The following is a 21,616-nucleotide window of genomic DNA, read 5'->3' as shown; positions in this document are numbered from 1 at the left end:
ATCAGACACTTCTTATGGACCGCATGTCACGAACCAGCAGTCTCGTATTTACCGGTTCTTACAGCGACACGTGTGCCGCCATGGGAGGAGGAACGGCTTATTGCTAAATCGTAGGGGTAACCACCCTTTTTTTATAAATACAGGTCTCGATTTTATAAATTCTTCTGTCAGTGATTGCAATAAAGATATTATATAGACATCAATTAGAAACTGCTGTGAAAAGAAATCCGAAAACACTGCTGTACATGCTGGAAAATGATTTTACTGTAAGCGTTGCACAGATCTACCGAAGGGCCATCTGGACCCCGAAGACTTCCACCCCTTCATATCCTGTAAGGCTTTCTCTATTTCGGTCAGGGTGATAGGCCGGGAAGAAATTTAGCGAACACCCGTCCAGTATTCCTGAACCCATGACAGGAGCGTGAAAAGGATTACATGGATGCCCAACTTCTGGTATATGGTTAAACAGAGAGTCTATACAGAGAGAGAGACTCAAAGCGTGTGAAAACAGCGGTTGGGAACAGCCTGGTTTGGAGTTAATAATAAACTGAGACAGGGTAGTGCACCCTCACCTCTACCGTTCGTACTAGTAATGGATAGAATAGAAAATGCAGTTGAGGAAAGGACTGGAACAGAAAAAATTAAAATGATGAGGTTTGCTGATTATTTTTTTGATTTGCGGAGATGGGGAGGAGGAGCAGAAGTAGGTGAAACGGTAGGTGCAGTAGGCAAAGAGAGATACAATTTAAAGTTGAGAATGACAAGGAAGGAAGGAAGGGGAGGAGGGAGGAGGGGATTAATGTCTTTATTGAGGGAAAGAAGACAGAAGTGGATGGTTTCAGATATTTAGGGAGTGTAGTAGATAAAGAAGGGAGAATTGATAAGGTGACATGTAGAAGAGCAGACCAAGGAAGAATGGTTTATAACTGTGTAATAGATTTATTTTGGAGGAAGGAGGTACCCGAGAAGTACAAGATAGTACTCTATAGTGGTTATTATTGATACGTAATAAGCATTATTTTTATGTGGAAATTTGTTATTAGGAAGGCTACCCCTGTAAATAGTTTTGAAAGTAATTTGGAGTGAAATGGGATTGCAAAAACAAAGCGAAAAATTATTCGGTATAGCTGAAAGAATAAAGTTCCTCAAGAGGATATTTCATTCTATAAAATTTTTAAACAGTTAATTTACACATCAACAACAAAAAATTGTATTTAACTTACTTTAGAAGAATATTTAATTTTTGATGTTCTTGTAAGTTATGAATTTCTTTTTTTTATTTCAAATAGGAAAAAAAAAATGCGACGGCCGGGAATCGAACCCGGGTCAACTGCTTGGAAGGCAACTATGCTAACCTCTATACCACCGTCACTTGATGAAATCATTTCCTTATTCTTCCTTAAAGGGAAATATTTCTGTCAGGTTGATGAACTCTCCTGACATCAGCTGTGAGCAACGTCTGATAACAATTTTCAGCTTGAAAGACTACAGCAGTAGGTCGTTGTCATTAGCAGTGAGCGAATGTTGGTGTAAAGGGATTAAACTCCCTTCTTGCTTATTAATATCCTATAACGGTGGAAGGAATGGCAGAAGATTATTCTAAGAACATTATCAAAACAGGAACACGTTTATTGCATCAATTTCTGAGGTGTTTTTGCATCAATTTTATCATCGTACAAGTTCCACATGATCGATCGAAAAAACAAAGCCACATCCGAAGTTTGATTGCTGCACGTCAAGAAGAGTGTGACATAACAAAGCGTGTCATCTCAATAGTTATTATTTGCAATCGAATTAACAGTTTATAAAGGCTCATTTAAAAAAAAAAAGTTTATTTGCCATTTTTGGGTATCTATCCTGTTATCCAACTTAGACAAAGGAATCGCAGGAAGACAATTTTATCCAATGACTCAATGTTGAATTTTTTTCTAAAATATGATCCGCCACTTATGTCAAAACTTATTTTTTAAAGGAACTCTTCAGAGTTCTTTAAAAAAATTAAGCAATTAACAATCATTAAAAAATTAACCGGCAGTGTGGTACACCAGAGCTACCATGGACTGGAACAAAAAGAAGTCAGAATCAATACAAAGAGATGCTCCTCACGATTACTGGAACTTACCGGACAGTGAGCATGCCTACTCTGCAGGTCCTACCTGACTATCTGGCCTTTTATTCTAGAGGTAGTTAAAAGAGGCGTTTTATAGTGGCTCAAGAAAGGGAAGCCAACCGAGACATTGAACATAAACCTGGATCTAGGTAGCAACTCCAAAAGGGAACGAAAACGAATTATGCAAAAGTTGCATGAAATCTGACAGGACTCTTGGGACAGCACCACCGAGGGTGCCGTTACAAAACTGTTTCTCTCTTCTGCTGTTAGCTTAAGTCTTCGGCTTTCTCCCTCGTTCTCACCGAGTCTGCAAGTGACATTTCTACTCACAGGACATGGTCCGTTTGAGCAAAAGCTAACCAATCTTGGAGTGCGGGGGTTAAGCAGAATCCTTTCCGTAATTAAGGACAACCTGAAACTTGGGAGCACGTAACGTACCCGTGCTTAAACTGGTACATTATGTGCCCGTTTGAGCACGGAACACCTCTTATTGCAAGGTGAGTATCATTATCTAGCTCTCACGGAATTTAGGCATTGTGTTTCAATACCGATGTGAAAATCACAGAAGAAATATTCAGACAGTTGCACTGTAGCATTCCATAGATTAATATCATTCCAAGGTTACAAGGCGTGATGAAGATCTATACTCGAATGACGCCATCCTGTGTGAGCTCCATCACAAGCCTTAGGTTAGGCTCAACATCGGGCATGTCTAAATTTACCCATTAACATCAAACCTCTATCTTTAAACCAACAGCAGTGGCATTCAAGAGCACCGGTATGAAAGCAGAATGAACAATTCACTGACTCCTCTAATATCCAGATTATTTTTATCCAAATTAGATTATGAGTATAGGGGACGAACGAAGCCGCACCCTTAACTTGGTCTTATATATAAGAAAACGTAAACACTACCCGGTAGGATTATTTGCAAACCCCTGCAGGGGTACGAGTGATTCCCTCCATAAGGGGATTTCGGGCTATTTTAATGGGGCACGTGTCTCCCATGACTTTACTCTCTGGGGCTAGTCCTTTCTTTATGACCTTTCTTTATGGCCTTTTTAAACTTCATTCTGACCCACTTCTTTGTTATTTCCCTGTTCGCTCTCTTAATTACTTATTTTTTTGTTCTCCAACAGGAATCCAAGGCGACCCCGGCAGAGAACAGTCAGAGTATGGTGGAAAGTTTGGCTAACCTCCCAGTGGTGGTGGCGGAGAACGAAGAGTCTCACTAAGGGCCCTTCGGCCAAGTAACCAGAGCACAGCACAATACTACACATACAACACACTACGCTCTTTATGGGTTTTACAGTGTACTTTATTTATTCACAAGAGATGTGGAAAATGGGCGCAGATGTGGAAAATCACCGGTGGCGCCTTAATAAAACATTTTGGCACTATGGCATTTTGACCATGGATTTTAACCAGGAGACGCCCAGAAGTGTTTCCGAGAGCACTGTCCAAAGAACTCTCCTCCATATTGGCCTTTGGAACAGGCGCCTTGTTCAAGGTACCCATCTTTACGGCAACCCATCACCAGCAAAGCCTAAACTTTGCGTCTAAACGGCATGTTTGGACCATTGACGATTGAAAAAAGTTGCCTTTTCGGATGAATCTTGTTGTCTGCTACGCTGCTGTGCAGAAGGTAGATGGAAGGTAAGGCAACAAACTGCGGAGCGAAATCACTGCGATGTCCTGGTCAAATAGAACAGGAAGGTGATGGCAGTGTTTTGGCATGGAGGATGTTTTACTGTGAATCTCTTAGGGTTTTCATACCTCTAGACTAGAGCCTGAGACAGGATCTAGAAAAGTTGGGCAGATGTTGAGGACTGTAGCGAGGTGTTAAGGATTGGAACTAGTTGTCTCCGCATGTAGTTGAGGCTGACAGTTTGAATGTTTTACCTGCGTGAGGAGGAAAACGTATAATCTATTTTATTATCTACTTTTTTGTTGACCGAAGGTAGAATACACACAGTTTAAGGGCATGATACATTGACACCTCATAACTGCTTGGACATTCAATCTCCATAATAATCGGTGAATCTAAACGCGATTCAACTTTTCACTGGAAATTATTTATAACATCCAAAAATACCATTATGAATATTTTTCTCCAGTGTGTGTAAAACCAATAAAATTGAATGTCTTTTCCGACATCACACCGAACATAATCACTGTTTAAATTCCCAACTTGTTTAATCTCTTGTTGTGATAATAAATTGCGTGCATGCATCTACCAGCCAAAGAGAGATAAGCCTGAAAAAATGTATTTTTTTTCAAAATTAATTAATCAAAATGAACTGGGAACAGGAACTCTGTGCTTTATGGGCATAAATAATAAGTAAATTTATCAAGTTATTAATTATCCAAGAAGCTGGAAATCAGTTCTTAATTAATGACATAAAATATCGGCTAGTCATTCCATCATAAAACACACCACATTACTTCGCGGTTATAAATCTACTAAACCGTAAAGGATTACTCTACTTAAATCGTCAATAATAATTATATTTCCAGAAAGAATTCTTCAGCGCAATTTGTAAGTACATTTATCTTTTCAGATAGTTAATCCCAATTAATAGACCCATAAGAAGCACATCATAAGGGAGAAGTTCCTCAATGAATTTTTGGCATCCAATTATCTTCTTATTGTCTTTATTTCAACTCCCTCCTGGAGGCTAAGGGAGAAATCAATTTAGAGCCCAATGCTTGCATTTGTTTTTTCGCCTGATAAATTTGCCAATATGTATTGTCTGTTCGATTCCCAGATAGCTTTTTAACTCATGGTATTTGTCTTTGGGAAGATTTCATGCAAAAGTTTGAATAAACTAAAGATCTATTTTTTATTTATAATACAACATTCTGAGGGCATATCCTGCGTTGGATTCTAGAAGATCTGATATCCAGTTATTTGGCACACACGCACACTCTCTAATTTTTATAAACGTGCGTTCACGTGCACCAATTTCTTAACTGGTTAGTAAGAAACTTAAGGAGTCAGATGGTTAATGGTTAATGGGAAATATATTTTCATATATTATGGTTAGTAATTAGAGCAAGTTAAATGCTGTGGGTGTAGAAAACAAAACTGAAAATATTGAGATTATTTTGGAAGTATATCATTTTACACTTTCTCTCCAAATAATTAGAAACCATTGTTGATTACCTACGAGGGTAGCCTTTTGACCGAATTACTACCCGTACCCGTCATAGCGTGGATTGCAATAGATGTCTGAGGGAGAGTCCAGCTCTAAATTTCATCATTCGTCCATCAGGGTACTTGTCAGCTGCTGTACTTTGGTCAGCAGAAAACTGCGAAGCCGAGTGCCCTTTTCAACATATCTCAGGCATTTTCATCTGAATTCAAATTCTGCAGAATTCAGCGGTCTGGGTAGATTCTGGAAATCTTTAGAATATTCCTCCAACCATTCAAATGCAATTTTTGCTCGATGGACCGTTCCATTATCGTCTTGAAAGAATCCATCACAATCCTGGTAAAAACGAAGAACTGCAGGTGAAGGTGGTCGAATACGACAGAACGATATTCAGTGGAGGTAATAGGGCCATCTAACCGTATGAGCGCGCTCAGCCAATACCCACAGAACATAACCTATACCATAATACCACAGCCAGCAGCTTCAGTAGTGACAAGACAGTCTGGATGCATGGCTTCACGAGGTTCTTGCCACACTTTCACTCTACCATTTATGCTGAATAGTGCAAATGAGACGCGTTAGACTACATAATCTTTTTTCCACCGTTCCACGGTCCGGTCTTGGCGCTGGGAATACCCCACCACTCAAGTCGAATTTTTGGATTTTTTTACAGAAACAAATGGCTTTTGTATCCGCATATGATTGTAAAATCCCAGATTATTTAACTTCTGCCACATAATTCAGTTGAAATGGATCTTTTTTGGTCTAAATTGAATTATTGAATCATTTTCTGCCTATTGAACCTTCTATTGTGATTCACAGTAGCTTTGAATTCCTGCGGTTTCGTTCTTGATTTTGATTTTTCAGTATTTCTGGGCGTAAGCTTCCTATTGAACTTTTCTCACAAACTATCCAGTCTATGAATTTTCATGACATGTTACATTTGGCTTTTCCAGGAAGATTTGTCGCGTGATTCCAACTTTCATTAAAATCGGACGAATAGAAACACGTAAATTATTATTTATATTTTCATGCCTATGATATAGGCTATTCACCTACCGTATATTGCAGCTGAAACACTGGATATTATTCTCGTTGCTGTGTACTGATTGGAGAAACGAATGGGCAATATGGGGGATGCGGAGAAACGAAATATATGAAACTGTGTTTTGCTATTAATGATTGGGAATAAAAGCTTTGCTTTTTTGTGGCTTCCGACCATGCTCGATACACAAATTGATTCTTGACCATCCAGTCAACCTTCGCTGATGTCTTCATTTTCACAATCAAATCTAATAGGTCTATATTTCGCACTTTACTGTAAATAATTTCTTAGAAGATTTTGCTCACGATACCATGAAATATGTTCATTATAAAACACCGAAAATTACCTCCACTTCTCATTGGCACCGTTAAAAATGACTCTTGTAATCTTCAAACGTTTTCACAAAAATAATGGAGGCAACCGAGGAAATGAAACGAGGTCAATGGAAGTAATTCAGCAACGGCTGATCGAGCATGAGGTCATCTATGCATATGTATTTTGTTCCCCTTCTCTGATAAGTTTCTAATATGAGAACTTAGTAGGCTTATCTCGCTGGATGGATGTAGTTTACCTCGTAATCCAGACAATCACAGCCACTGTGATTGATGCTTATTTAAAGATCCACCCAAGAACGAACTTTCTTATGTAGTACTGTATTAATAACGCCCATACTGAGAGATAAGAAATTCGCATTTCTTAGCTGTTAGCTTCAAAAATTCTTAATGTTATTATATTATAAGGATTATCTCCTCTGGAAAAAAACGTTGATGACACTGCTTTTTGCCTAACTCCAACAAATGTAGAATGAATGAGATGTGTTGATAACTTGGAACAACTGGTTTCAGGCAAATAAAATTAGAATTCTGACAATCAGACTTTTATGCCCTAAAGAATCCTTAAAATATACAGATTTAAAGTCATGGAACACCACATCTAATTGGGACTTTTCCATCTGGAGTTTATTTAAATTCTAGATAGCATAAGCGGAGGAGACTAAAAGGCCAAAAAACAATGATGATCAAAGGAACTATCGTAGATTGAAGAATTAAACTGATAGGAAATGTAGGAAGGCAAAAGAACAGTGGTGGGAAGAGAACAGTCAAGAGATTGAAGCGTTTGAATAACAAGGTCGGGTGGACTTGGCTTGGCGCATGGAAAAATCAGAGAGTTAACGGGAAAGAGTAGTGGAATTCAAACGAAAGCAGCGCGGGATAAAAAGGGAATGACAGCACTGAATTTCGAAGAACAGAAGGAAAGATAGAGGAGATAGGTTGAATAACTTCATGAAGATTCAAGCACATACACATGGGGAATACGGCACTAGAAGATCAAGAATAACAAAGCACCAGGAATTAACAACATACCTGCAAAGCTTTTAAAATGCAGTGGAAAAAATCTGAAGAAAGCATTATTTGAACTGATAAAGAAGATATACAAGAATAAGCGTTGACTGGAGAAATTCTGCACATCAACCATAATCCCCATCAATCATCCAAGATTCTGCGGCAAGTTATCAAAGAGATGGAGAGTCTTATTGAACAATTAGAGGATGACTCACGGTGCAGTTTTCGCAGAGGCAGATCGACGAGAGATGCTACTGGATCGTTGAGAGTGCTGGGAGAGAAAATGTATAACACTGGAAGAAACCTCTTTCCTTTTTTTTTGTGAACTACGCAAGGGCGTTTGATAGAGTAACTGGAGAGAACTGTTCCCATTGCTTGAGAAAATTGGGTGCAAGAAGAAGATTATTGGACTAATCTGTGACTTATATAAAAGAAAAATGCGATGATAAGTGTGAGTGAAAAAGCTTTCTTACTTTTGCCCGGATTGTTCAATGCTTTTCCCGAAGTGATAATAAAGGAGGCACTTGGGAGTAAGAAGTGGGCCGTTAAAATAGCTGAAAAGTACGCATTGGCTATTAAATTTGCAGATGATCAGGCCATACTAGCAGGTTCCTTGCTAGGCTGCAAAAAATTATCAGAAGACTAAATAAGCAAGCGCTGAAGTACGGAATGAAGATAAACGTGATGAAAATAAAGGCAACGATGATTGGTAAAAGGTCAATTCCCTTCCGCATTGAGATCGATGAAGTAAGATTAGAACAGGTAGAGCACTTTAGGTACCTGGGGCAGTTATTTGCACAGGACATTTCATGTCTAATTGAGATTCAATCCAAAATTGCAATGGCAAAACAATCTTTCAAGAATAAACTTTCATCCATTACACTGAATAAGATGTCACAGGATATTAGAAGAAGATAATAATGACATATATCTGGTCAGTGGTACTATATGCAACAGAGACATGGATTCTCACAAAGAGAGACAAAAGGAGCCCTGAGGCCTTCGAAATGTGGTGCTGGCGCAGGATGTAAAAATTAAATGAACTGAGAAAATGTCAAATGTGGAAGTATTAAGACGTCGTCAAGAGCAAAGGAAAATTCTAGGTAAAATAAGTTCAACGGGACTCAAATGGGTGGGCCACGCAATTCGACATGGCGGTTTGCTTCTTGGTGCAATGGCGGAGACTGTGGAGAGAAAACGCCTTAGGAGAAGACGAAAAAATACCTTCATCGGGACATTACTGGATGAAGCAGGTCTTCGAAATTTTGAGGAATTAAAACAAGCGGCATACGAGAGACAATGGTGGAGAAAGCTCATCACAGGAATTCACCAGTCACAAGACTGAATTACTGATGATGATGAAATAGCACGTCAGGGGATAGGTATTGGTCGATCTTTTCTTGACGAAAAGGAAAGTCTTCTCGAAGTCTTTTTTTTCTGATGTTGTTTCTTATTCGGTAGCTGCAAAGCAGCCTGTTTTGATGTATGATTTGTTTTATGAGCTGCATAATAGAAGACTTGATGACTAAGCAAAGTCTTATAATTCACTATTGTGTTAGTCGTCATATGGGTGTTATAAAGACTGTGAGAGTAAGCAAATTATGTGATTTTGTTACTAATCAGTTGATTAGTTTGGAATTCAACGATCAGAAATTCATTTTAAAGTTCTGCGTTGTACGAGATTCTTGATTTTTAACTCTGCCACTTCAAAATTGCAGCTTTTTTCAACCATTTGTCTCTGTAAGACTCTGACGTTCTCTCACAGTCTCTTCATAGCACTCATACTACGTACAGTGGTGCTGCCATTCCACGAATTAAACGATCGACCTACATATTTAGAGAACACTTTTGAAATCATATTTTTGATTTTGCTTTTCCTGAAAATGAAGTTAATCAAGTGAAGGACGCAATGGCACTGCCCTGCCATAAACAGAACAAGTCTTACAGAAATTAATAATCAATTTCTTTTGAAATGCCCCTTCTTGTGTGACTTCAGATAGAAAATTAAAGCACGGAGTATTAACTGGAGTATCGAACATCTCCTTTGTATGTGTGTGTGTGTGTGTGCAGTTTCCATTCCACTTGTTCTTAATTAAAGCAGACAGCAAGCATGTAGATTAAAGGGACGTTTTACTTGAGAAATGCCAACTGGAATATGTCATTATAATGACTACGAATGGTTGCTAATTACTTACATCGGCGAGAATGTTTTCCCACAGTGCAGGAGATAAAGACTAACTCCCATCGATCAAGTTAGTGGAAATCCCTTCGAGTTTCTTGATCAATAACATAATTTAAATTAACTGCAGAGCACGCGTAATTCTGACTGATGCTATAATTAACTTCCCTTAAGTAAAAGGTATGAAAAAGCTTTTAATTTTCCTTTAACTTCCTTGCTCAGCGTTTCAGTAACCATTTCGTATCGACATAATAGCAACGTTAAGAACCCCAGTAAATATATATCGCAGTGCATCTAGTAGTTGCTGTTGTTGTAGGATTATAGGCGGGTCAGCAACTTAGGCCATAATGCACTGTGTACAATATATCTGTAAATTGGGTGTGTTCTGTGATTGATTTGCTGTTTTCTGTACGAAAAACCCCAGTCTCTATGAGAAAAAAACCATGTACCCTGAGACCCAATAACTTAGCCATATTGTGAAAAAGACCCATAAAAGTTTCTCGTCACTGACGGGATTCGAACTCGGGTCTTTTCCATCCGGTGTGGGGAGGACGGTGATTATACCAACTGTGCTTCATCTTATACTGCTTAATATTTTAGAGAGATGTCCAATACGATATCATGAAGTGCCATGTGCAGCTTTTTTAAATTTTTATATTTTATTATTATTATTTTCAATATTTAGCAGGGTATGGATAATATGGAAATAACTCCCGTCTTTCATTTCTCAGTTATAATCGTGGCATAGACTCACGGAGGTGTCGAAATGGTGCCATAGGGATCGTGGTCTTTGTCAACTTAATTGCCTCCTAGTGTCGTTGCAAATCGGTTGGTTACAGATCTCAACTTCAAAGAACTCGTTCAGCTCATCTCATAGGTGCTTGATTGAACTGCAATTTGGTAACTGGAACGACCACTACAGTTGTAGGATGGATTCGTATTCCTGGAACCTTTCCTGTACAATTCTGGCCATGAGACAGGGCACATTATCTGTTGCAAAAATCAATTCCCAGATGAACATACTATAGCCGTGCGGAAAACAATTTTCAGATAACCCGTGAAATGCACTGTTATCAAGGGAAGTGGTCCAATGCGTACCACGAAAACACTTCCCACACTATTACACTGCCACCGGCAGCTTTCATTGATCACACCAAATGTGCATCGATGAACTCATGCTGTTTCGCTATATCCTAGTCTTCCAAATCGCGAATGCTATTGTTTCTTAATATATGGTTTAATTCTTTTATTTCTTATCTTCTGGAAGACAGCGTTCTGCAAGCGTACGTGATCAAAAACATTTTCAGAATTTTGGACAGCGTTTCTCTTAATGAGATCCTACGTCGCAATCTTTCGTGGAGGCTTTCTTCGATTAGTTCAATGAATTCTTTTAAACTTGCTGCTGTTGGTGCTCCACAGAAGATATTTTCAACACACCTTAAAATGTTTGATGAGTTCTCATTGTGAAAATAAGAATTTATAAAGCTGAAAAGCTTTTATTTCAAATAGACCTCGCTGCAACTCGGCTTTTGCTGTGGTTTGTTCCCTTTCTGAAGAGAGGAATAATTTTTCGATTTTTCCAATAAACTTTTTGCAGTTCTCCTAAGTTTGTTGTAAACGTAGTCCCTTTAAATTAGATTTTCTCTCAACGCCTCATTAATCTTTGTCGTCGAACATTACAGGCAGTCACGGTTGGGCTTTCGTCTTTCATCCACGAAATAGGTAGGTAATGCACTTCTTTAAGTTCGCTGTCTTTGTAAGCACTTTCGTTTTAAGAATACGTGTCAAGAAAGCTGCATGGAGAAGTTTTATATTTATGAGAGCCACGCTTTATTTATCATCGAGGCACACTGCTCTAGATATAGAATCCTACATGTAAATGTGCACAAACAAATAAGTTCATTAATATGCCGATGCTGTTAATCATTTGCGCTTATATGAAAAATTTGCAATAATTATAGAGATAAAATGACATCTTTGCCTGAGTTTAAGTGCCTAAGAACAATCCAAAATTCATTACATCTTCATAATCAACATTTTTAAGTTTTTATATGAATTTATAAAGAGTTTATTAACCTTTAAGAAAGGTATTTTTCAATGAATACAGTTATTTAAAATTATTCTCAAAATATTCTGTTTTAATTCTAATTTAACCGAGACAACGATGGCGAGATTAAGACCACCCCCAGGAGAGCTAAAACGGAAGAGGTCTTAAAAGGCCTGAGCCTGATCAATTGCACGATGATGATGATGCATTCAGATTTAAAAATACTTCAATAAACATTCCTTGGTGTTCTTTTATAAAATTTGTTATTTATAAATCACGTAGCCCACAGTCTGCTGAAATCAATCTCTATGCACAAAAAAGGCATTTGTAGAAAATTCCGTTGGGATACAGACCATCCTTATAAGGATGCCCATCGTATTGGTGGCTTCAAAGGATTATTCATTCTCTCTCTTTCACCAGGATAAAATATATGTTGTAAAATCAAGGTGCTTATATTCCTCAGTGTGCTCTAAAAACTTCAAACTTTCAAAGAAATATAATCAAACTTTGAAGAAATTTTCGGAGGCGTTTCATTCGATTGTATAAAAATGGATTTTTCCCGACTGCACAAACAACTGAGAAAAAGAAAACACAGCATACGGTGCGAACCCTACTGTGAGGTTGAATTTGTAGAATACCAAGTGCCAGATAAGAAAAACTTTCACGAGACCTCCCTGAATTGGCAGATGATTAATTGGAACTTAATGGAAGTTCTATTGATTTAATAAGGAGAGGAGAAGAATAAAACTACTCAGGACCATAAAGAATTTAATAATATGGAGACAACAGCCAAAAATAGGGGTTGTACAATTAGTGCGGTAGTACATAATTCAAGAGCATTAAGAATTTTTGTCTTTCACAGATCTTTTATTAACGTTTGATGTGGATTTAGAGGAATATACTGGGACTTTATGTTAATCGGTTATTATCATTTAAAAGAATATTTAAGCAAATCATAAACACGTGATACGGATGACTCTTACTGCTCTGATAGTGTTCTTAATCGTTTGCCAAAAATCTGCTTTGCTTCTCTTATAATAAAGCAACGCGTACTCGTAAAACTGGTTCTCTTAATCTGTCTCACAATTTGCCCCAAAAATTGTTTTCCAAAAAAAAAGTCCCGAAGTTCATTTAAACTCCATTTCTTCCATCAAGAAGTATGGGCGATGTCTTTCGAGGTTATAATAAGCGTCATCGCGCGATCCAATCTTTACATTTCGAGGGTGGAGTGCTAAAAGGGTGTCCGCAGACTGGAAGGAATCCGTGTAGTGTGTATGGGAGGATATTTTCGAGGCCACGTTGTAACAAGCTGCTGGGAATATTCTTGTGGTGTGTACTCGGTTTCCGAAAATTTCATTAATTCCTACATGTCGCTCATATGATTTAACTTCATCTACTGTTATACGTATATGTAGGTGGGTTAAACACCAAAGGAACTAGGGCTATGAGGCGTCAGTATATTGTATCTCTTAATTGCATGTATTCTGTGGTCGATATGCCTGTTTGCTGGAAGAAAAACAAGCTTCCAAGAATTAAAACCCAAACATTCTTTTCCTGAGACAAACTAACGTAACCAGTTTGTGAAAAACCACAGAACTTCCTCTCGCCATTGACGAGATTTGAATTCAAAGCATTTCCATCCAATGTGGAGGCATAGCGAACTCCATTTACTGACAGAATTAATTTTCGGCCGTAAAACTAATAGAAAAACGTATCTGTGAAAATATTTAAATTCTCAAAAAGCTTCCTCGTTTATTTCACAAATATACGTAGTCTCACTTCTAATCTGACTCAAGAATCTATACATATATCAGCCGAGACACTTGAATATTTTCGCACGAGAAAAAGGGTCAGTTGCTAATCTTTTACACGCGAAGAAGACTTTAAACATATTCCTTCTAAGAGCAGACCATTTAATATCAATTAATTTAAGAGCAGACCTTTGAAGTCTACATTTAATTCAAAGTGGCCCTGGTGGATAGCACAGTTGGAAGAATCGCCGTCCTCCCCATGGATGGAAAAAATAGTTGAATTCGAGTCCCGTCGATGCCGTGAGGAATTTTTATAGAACTTTTTGACAACGTGACTGAGTTAATCGGTCTCAGGCGAGGATAGCATTGTGCTTTCTTCCCAAAACTAGGTTTTTAGTATCAGAAAATCCACTACAGAATTCAACTAAGATAGAATTTTCAGAGAGAATTATATGAATAGAAACGTGGAATTATATAGGTAAAGGATGCAGAAATCGATCACGTTTATATATTTTATTCAGTAATATGTAATTACTGGTATGTCTTTTATCAGTTCTTTATTATCTCGATATGGTTTGGTTGATCTCCCAATGTTCTGCTAACAAGTCGTTTCACAGTCACACTCAAGAACCTGGATGTCTGAGACGTAAGCAGCCAAATTCGTGTTTTCTACCTCGCTGTCACTTTAATAGGGTGGAAACTGTTTCACACAAAGTAGATAGAAATACTGACATTATCTTGAAATTACGCTTATTCAAAAATAAACTGGCAAGCTCATAATCTTAATTTCTCTGGTACTTGACACAAACATAATCTGATACATGGTGGCATAGATTTATGCCACCTTGAGCGATTAAAAAAAAAAAAACCTGATGTCTTCCTCGTCAGGAAAGAAAATCAATTGCATAATCCTCTAATCCTCTCATTTCGTTTTAAGAAAAGAATATATACAACAAGATCAAGAAACACAGACATCCACTACTGAGAGTATTATCCAAACTGAATCTCATATTACCGCATGTGTGTGTGAAATTCCTCATATTTAAAAAACAAATTCTAAGCTTTTCCAGGATCTGTTCGTCTTAGGTTGTGATACTCATTTCTGAAATAATATTTTCATTTCCTACAAAAAAATATGTAAACCTTTAAGGTGCTCCGAACTGTCATAAAACACAAGAAACATCGAGAAACAAACAGTGAGTGTGAACCAGCAAAGGAGTTCCTCCGAATGTTCAATGCCTGCAATTTCATGAATTCATTAACCATGGATCTTCCTTTCTGCAACACTGCAGCTGTAACCAAGCTTATAACAAGGTGGTAAAAATTGCCATTTTGTTAATCTCGAGATTCTTAAGATTATGAATCGTGGCCTGTAATCAGGCAATACTGGGTTTACAGCATTGCGAGGTTCAGCATATAGTTATTGTGGAGTTAAATATTCACGTTGATATGCAATTTGGGATTAAATATGCTTGTTATATGAAGGGATAACTTTCATTACGAGAAAGAAATCGGTATTCTGTTAGTTCGGATAATTTTATATTTTCCCTTCAGTCTCACGTTAACATCTTGCGTTGTCTTAAATAGGTTAAATATACCAGTTTGGATGGAGGTCAATGAACTGTAAAGAAAGCTTGTTTGTAGACTTAAGAGGAAAGGAGGTAAGTTGCAAGCAAGCGACGGTGGTATAGAGGTTAGCATAGCTGCCTTCCAAGCAGTTGACCCGGGTTCGATTCCCGGCCGTCGCAAGTTATTTTTATTTCAGAACATTTAAACCAATATTTAAATTCTTTCATTTTCATAGAACAGTTAATTTCTGGTTAAAATTAATATAACAGTATTTAATTATTACAGACAGATTTGTATTTCTAATGCTTCTTTAGGTACTTTACTTAATATGTTTATTAATTTATTAAATTGTTATAGCTGTTTAAATTATATATTTCTAAATTTTTTTTAAACTTTAATAGTTTAAGACATTTTCAAATTCAAGCAACTAAATGTTTGTTTACATCAATATAAACTTCTATAATATGCATGAACCGAGTACTTCTAAAAACACTTTGAGCTTTTATGTTTGTAATTCATTCTATAAAATATTAATTTTAAGTATGTTTTTTTCTTTAAAGATTTTAAACTTTAATAATTAGTTTACTCTGAAGTTGATTTCTGGACGATACTTTGAATATAAACGAATTAAACTCATTTATTTGAAGTCTTTCACATTAGAACCTTCAACCACTGCTCTTGTATATTATGAGAAAATTTCCAGTATAATAAAACTGTGCGTGTTTTCTGTGTTTTTGTTTTTGTTTTGTTTTAACAAATATATGTTTTAATCAGCATTATCTGTTTAGGAATATTAAATATCCTTTCGATAAAAATTTAGATATAAAATCTAAAAGTTCCATAAAATTTTACAATGAACTTAAAAATATTAAATCTTGTAATCTAACACCAAATTAAATAACTAAAGAATTGGCTATATCATTATATTCAGTAGACATTGCCTATGAATTTATTATATTCCATCAATTTTCTGAACTTTTGAGGAATTTAAAATGCGCTGTTTCGCTAAATCTATATTTGAAATTAATATTTGAAATTAAATATCACTTGAAATTAAATATTACTGTCTGGTTTCCATTCTTACAAAGAATACATCGAAAGAAAACTGTGCACGTTCGTGTACACCAGTCATTCAGTAATGTAACTATGTACATTTATTTTGAGGACGGGGTTCACAGAGAACAACGGATGGAGATAGATGATGTCCACTGCACTCTATCGTAACGGCAGATTAAATTACAGACTAATGTTAACTTTCCCTTCCCACTATTAGGTGAAGTGGAACTGTTTGAAAATGCCAATCGGAATCAAAGAGTCGCAAGGAGAGAAAGAGATCTGACACAAAAGAACTAAAGCATTCATCTTTTTGCTCTGTCCAGTCAAACTATTATCACTGCTTACCTAATAGTGGGTATGTTCCCCCTGTTTCTGCCAATACCGCCACACCCGATTAGGAATGGACTCCATAACGTTTTAGGAGGTACCATGCAGCTAGCTAAGATTGAGTGCCGAAAATGTTCGATAGTATGTCGTGGAGGATCCTAACCCCAGATCTGTGGATCCACGTAATTCCAAAAAAGTAATTCTATGGGATTCATATCCGATCAATCGGTGTCAAGGCATCACCGAGAAGGCACTTTCGTCTCCAGCGATGCCAGCAACTTGGCAAGGGGGAATTATATTGCTGGAATACATCTGTACCATTCGGGAAGACAGTCACCATAAAAGGGTACACTTGATCACCCACAATGTACTTTCTGTTGGACGAGGCCATCGGAGTGATTGCTCTCTGAAGTTTGTCGCCGTACTCTACAATTACCATCTCACGGCTTAGTAGGACACGTGATTCATCGGAAAAGGCACCTTTCTTCTAGGCTTGAATGGTCCAATCACGCTGTTCAGATATTCAAACTTTTAGACATCGTTGGCGATAGCTGGTCTCAATCATGGGTATCATCAGCGTCAGCGAGAGCTTACTTTCATCTTTTTTTATTTATTTATTAAAGAAGGTGGTTCCAGCTAGCTTTCCTGGCAACCCCACCATCTACCACAATACTACCACTATTTTGTTATCATTCCTAGCACATGGAGACGGCCAGGGATCGTCTATCAGCGTATTGATAACATCATACACAGCATCAATATCATACTCCCAATTTTTGAGATTATGTAAGTTCATTAGCTCATATATCAATGAAACAGTTATTTCGCACTAAAAGCTGATCGTATGTCTGTTGGTCTTGATTAGAGTATAGGCCTTCTTACAAGAATATATTTAACTGTTTACCTCACCATAAAAATTCGACTTTGCGTTCACCAGATAAAATCACAATCAAGATAAGTCAAGGACTTTGTAACCACAACAACAAATGCACGGATGTACCCATCACATAGAAATTTTAAAGTAGTAATCAAGAATAGCACTTCTCAGGAAATGGAACGCAATCCATATACAATCCATGCAGTAACGGAATGAAGAGGGGATGTAGCAATCTTTCATTAACTATTAAAGAATACACAGCTTAGTAGCAGACCAATTCGAACCAACATCTTCAATAAGGAAAGCAACGATTCTCTGTTCAACCGCTGCGTCAGGCTTTCCGTGGTGGTCGAATCCTCCATAAGATACTCTACTTTCTCGAATACGAACACAACCACTCAGGGACGACTGCTAGGCTTCAGTGATTACGGATCACAAATTCAAACTCAAGTCTCAGTAAAAGTTTCAAACAAGGTAGGTAGATATATTGCCATTACCTTGAAATCAAGGTAATGGCAATATATCTACCTATATGAAACCTAGGCTTCAGTGATTATGGATCACAAATTCAAACTCAAGTCTCAGTAAAAGTTTCAAACAAGGTAGGTAGATATATTGCCATTACCTTGAAATTGCAGTTATACAAAAAAAGTGACTATTTAATAATCTTAATTGCTCTAGCTTAACACAAACGTAATCTAAAGCAAACGAACCCTCTTTAACTGCTTTATGCCACTTTGTGAAATAAAAAGAAACGGCTATATCTTACCTGATGCCCTTCCAAGTGTTGACTACGCCTTCTGCAAAGCCCTTGCAAGCGTTGACTACGCCTTCCGCAAAACCCTTGCAAGCGTTGACTACACCTTCCGCAAAGCCCTTCCAAGCGTTGACTACACCTTCCGCAAAGCCTTTCCAAGCGTTGACTACACCTTCCGGAAAGCCCCGCCATGGTTTTCACCAGGCCCTCACGTTACCTTCTCATCACGGGCCATGGATCCTTCAAGAAAAAAACTCACTGCTCTTGGAGTGGAAACAGACCCGTTTCGCCTCTGTGAACAAGTAGAGTCCTGGTGTCATCTAGTTTACAAGTGTCTTGCCTATGATAACTACAGACTTAGACTGTTTACAGAGGCGTATTGCAACCCCCACAATTAAGGATTCTTACTTCCCCCAGAACGAAGAATCCTACACCGCCTTAATGAAATTTGCTCAAGCAGTATTTACTACAGAAGGGAAAATTTGCTGAACACAGAGATTCATAAGCTGCGGTACAGGAGTTGCAACCTCCTTCTAAGGTTAACCTGAACAAACAACCAACCAGACTCACATAATTGAACTTTATTGCTGGAACCTTTCCAGGTGTGGGATTGCTGGAGTTCCCTGGAACGCGGGATTTCAGAGAGTCCCAAGCCTCTGGTAATCAATGTGACTTTATCCCCCTTTCCCCTAATCCCTGCTTCGTCTTGCTTGGGTGGTCCATCTGCCCCATCAGTGAACCTAAATGTCTCCCCTCAGTCTGACCAGCCTTCACTATCTTCCCACAAAAAAACTTCAATCTCTTCCTTTTTGTTTTTTTTTTTTTTTTTAAATCTCTGTCAGGAAGCTCAAGCGACCCTAGCAGAGACTAGCCAGAGAAATATGGGACTGCGAGGCTCGCATCCACCCGAATGGTGGTGGTGGCAGAATACGAACGGTCCTACTAAGGGCAATGATTCCGAAAAACAACAAAAAACAATACTACATAAACCAGACATTACACTTTTTTTCTGGCTTCTGCAGTAGTTCTGCATTCCATCACAGAGTATATACGGCGCAGACGTGAGAAACCACCTGTGGTGCCTGACCCTAAATACTATGCCAGAATACCAATCACCTGACGTCCAATAAAAACGCATGGTTCGAAAGAAGGAAAACATTTTAAATTGTAATCAGGTGTTATACCATGAGAGAAATAATTCTCATTGCTCAATTCTTCTGAGAACAGCAGACTATATATTAGATTTAACTATGTTCACGGTGTTAACAAGCAGCGAGACGGTGTCCTTTTATTGCCTTATTTGCATAATCCCTTAATCCTTTCGTTTTGTTTTAAGAAAAGAACATAAATATCAAGACCAAGAAACACAGACTTCCATTGCTGAGAGTATTATAATACTCTCAGCCAGTATTATCCAAACTTAATCTCATGTGTGTGGGATTCCTCATATTTAAAAGAAAAAATTCTAAGCTATTGCAGGATCTGTCCGTAGTAGATTTTGATATTCGTTTTTAAGAATATCAAAAGTAAACACTCCGATTCTCATTCACCACGAAAGAAATATGCTAACCATGAAGGTGCTCGAATCTATCATAAAAAATAAGAAACATTGAGAAAAAAACAGTAAGTCTGAACCGGCACAGCAGTTCCTCCGAATATTTAATACCGGGAATTTAATGAATTCATTAACCATGCATCTTCCTTTCTGCAACACCTCAGCTGTAAAAATGTGGTAAAAATTACGATTTTGTTAATCTAGAGATTCTTAATATAAATCGTTGGCTGTAATCAGACGTCCATACTGAATTTACATCATTGTGGAGTTGAAGTTAAATAGGCATGTTGATACGCGTTGTGGAGTTAAATATGCCGGTTATATAAAAGGATAACTCTCAAAATCGATATTCGGTTAGTTCTTCGGATAATTTTATCTTCAATCTCACATTAACATCTTGCGTTGTCTTAAAGTAGGTTAAATATACCAGTTTGGATGGAAGTCAATGAACTGGAAAGAAAGCTTCTTAATAGACTTAAAAGGGAAGAAGGCAATATGGAAACAAGCGACGGTGGTATAGAGGTTAGCATAGCTGCCTTCCAAGCAGTTGACCCGGGTTCGATTCCCGGCCGTCGCAGTTCATTTTTATTTTAGAACATTTTAACAAATATTTAAATCTGTTCATGATTTTATAGATTAGTTATTTTTTTATTGGTTGATAATTAATATCAAAACATTTAAATATTATAGATAGATCTGCATTTCTAATGGCTCAGCAGGTATTTTTCTTAGTGTGCTGATATATATTAAAATTAGCTTGGTTTTTTTTTTTTTTTTTTTTTTAACTTTAATAATTAGGATGTACGTTTACACTGAAGTCATTTTCTGAACTATAATTTGCATTTAAACGAATTAACTCATTTATTTGAAGTGCACTGAAATCAATAATTTTTTTTTTTCACACTAAATTTCGATACCGCGATTTCACATCAGAACATCCTCCACGGTTGTTAAATCCTATACTGGTGTGCAGAATTTAAGGACCAGTAAGGTTTCACCTGTAGCTTCTCATAGGAGTGGCCTGGATATGGGAAAAACATACCAAAGGAACCTCGTGAGGTACAGAAATGATGAAGGAAACCACAACAACGGAAACAAAACGGTAAAGAGGGACTTTATTCAAAAATGGCAACATAGCACTGGCTGCCATGAGACAGATGCATCACTGCCAAAGATGGAACAAAGGGAAGAGGTGGTCCTCAGTAGGAGAGATGGCTACCCCTAATGTCGATGCAGGCTTGGCACCCCCTGTCCAAACTTAGAACAATGTTGTTAAGTTCTTGCGGTGACATCGTCCATTCCTCTATCAGTCCCATCTTCAGCTGATGAACATTTTCTGGTGGGTGTGGACGTTCCGCTAGGAGTCTCCCTAGAGCAGTCCCATATATGTTCGATGAGAATTAGATCGGCGGAAATGGGCAGGCCACTCCATACGAACAATATCCTCTCTTTCTAAAAGCATATTAACAGCTGCAGTGCGATGGGGTGTGGCGTTATCATCCATAAAAACGAACTCGGGGCCAATGGCACCTCTGAATAGATGCACATGGGGAAGGATTACCTCAGTACATTAGCGTGCACAGGTTACAGTACCGCGTTCCAGTATCTGGAGTTGTGTACATCCATCCAAGATAACGCTTCCACAGATGAGAACACCTAGACCGCCATATCGATCCCTTTCGGTGATATTTGCAGGTTGATACCGTGTGCCAACCTCTTGCCAGATTAGCTGATGCCCAAAATTGCTGTTGAAACTTGATCTGCGATGCCAGCAAGGTTGTTAGGTCACATTATCCTGCTGGAACATATTATCTGGGCGGGCAGCACAGTAGAATCATCACCGTC

At 37.9% G+C, this 21,616-nt stretch overlaps 3 non-coding genes across 3 annotated transcripts; 2 read left to right on the top strand and 1 right to left on the bottom strand.

Annotated features, from left to right (window-relative positions):
* Positions 1 to 1,300: 1,300 nt before the first annotated feature.
* On the bottom strand, positions 1,301 to 1,372 carry TRNAG-UCC (transfer RNA glycine (anticodon UCC)). Its single transcript has one exon. It is a non-coding gene; the product is annotated as a tRNA-Gly (tRNA).
* Positions 1,373 to 15,306: 13,934 nt separating this feature from the next.
* Positions 15,307 to 15,378, top strand: TRNAG-UCC (transfer RNA glycine (anticodon UCC)). Its single transcript has one exon. It is a non-coding gene; the product is annotated as a tRNA-Gly (tRNA).
* Positions 15,379 to 20,276: 4,898 nt separating this feature from the next.
* Positions 20,277 to 20,348, top strand: TRNAG-UCC (transfer RNA glycine (anticodon UCC)). The gene has a single exon. It is a non-coding gene; the product is annotated as a tRNA-Gly (tRNA).
* Positions 20,349 to 21,616: the final 1,268 nt, after the last annotated feature.

Source organism: Mastigoproctus giganteus, chromosome 5, assembly GCF_048544385.1.
Source record: "Mastigoproctus giganteus isolate SK-2022 chromosome 5, ASM4854438v1, whole genome shotgun sequence".
NCBI lineage: Eukaryota > Metazoa > Arthropoda > Arachnida > Uropygi > Thelyphonidae > Mastigoproctus > Mastigoproctus giganteus.
Note: the sequence above shows the minus strand (reverse complement) of the source record. Positions and strands in the feature narration are given on the sequence as shown.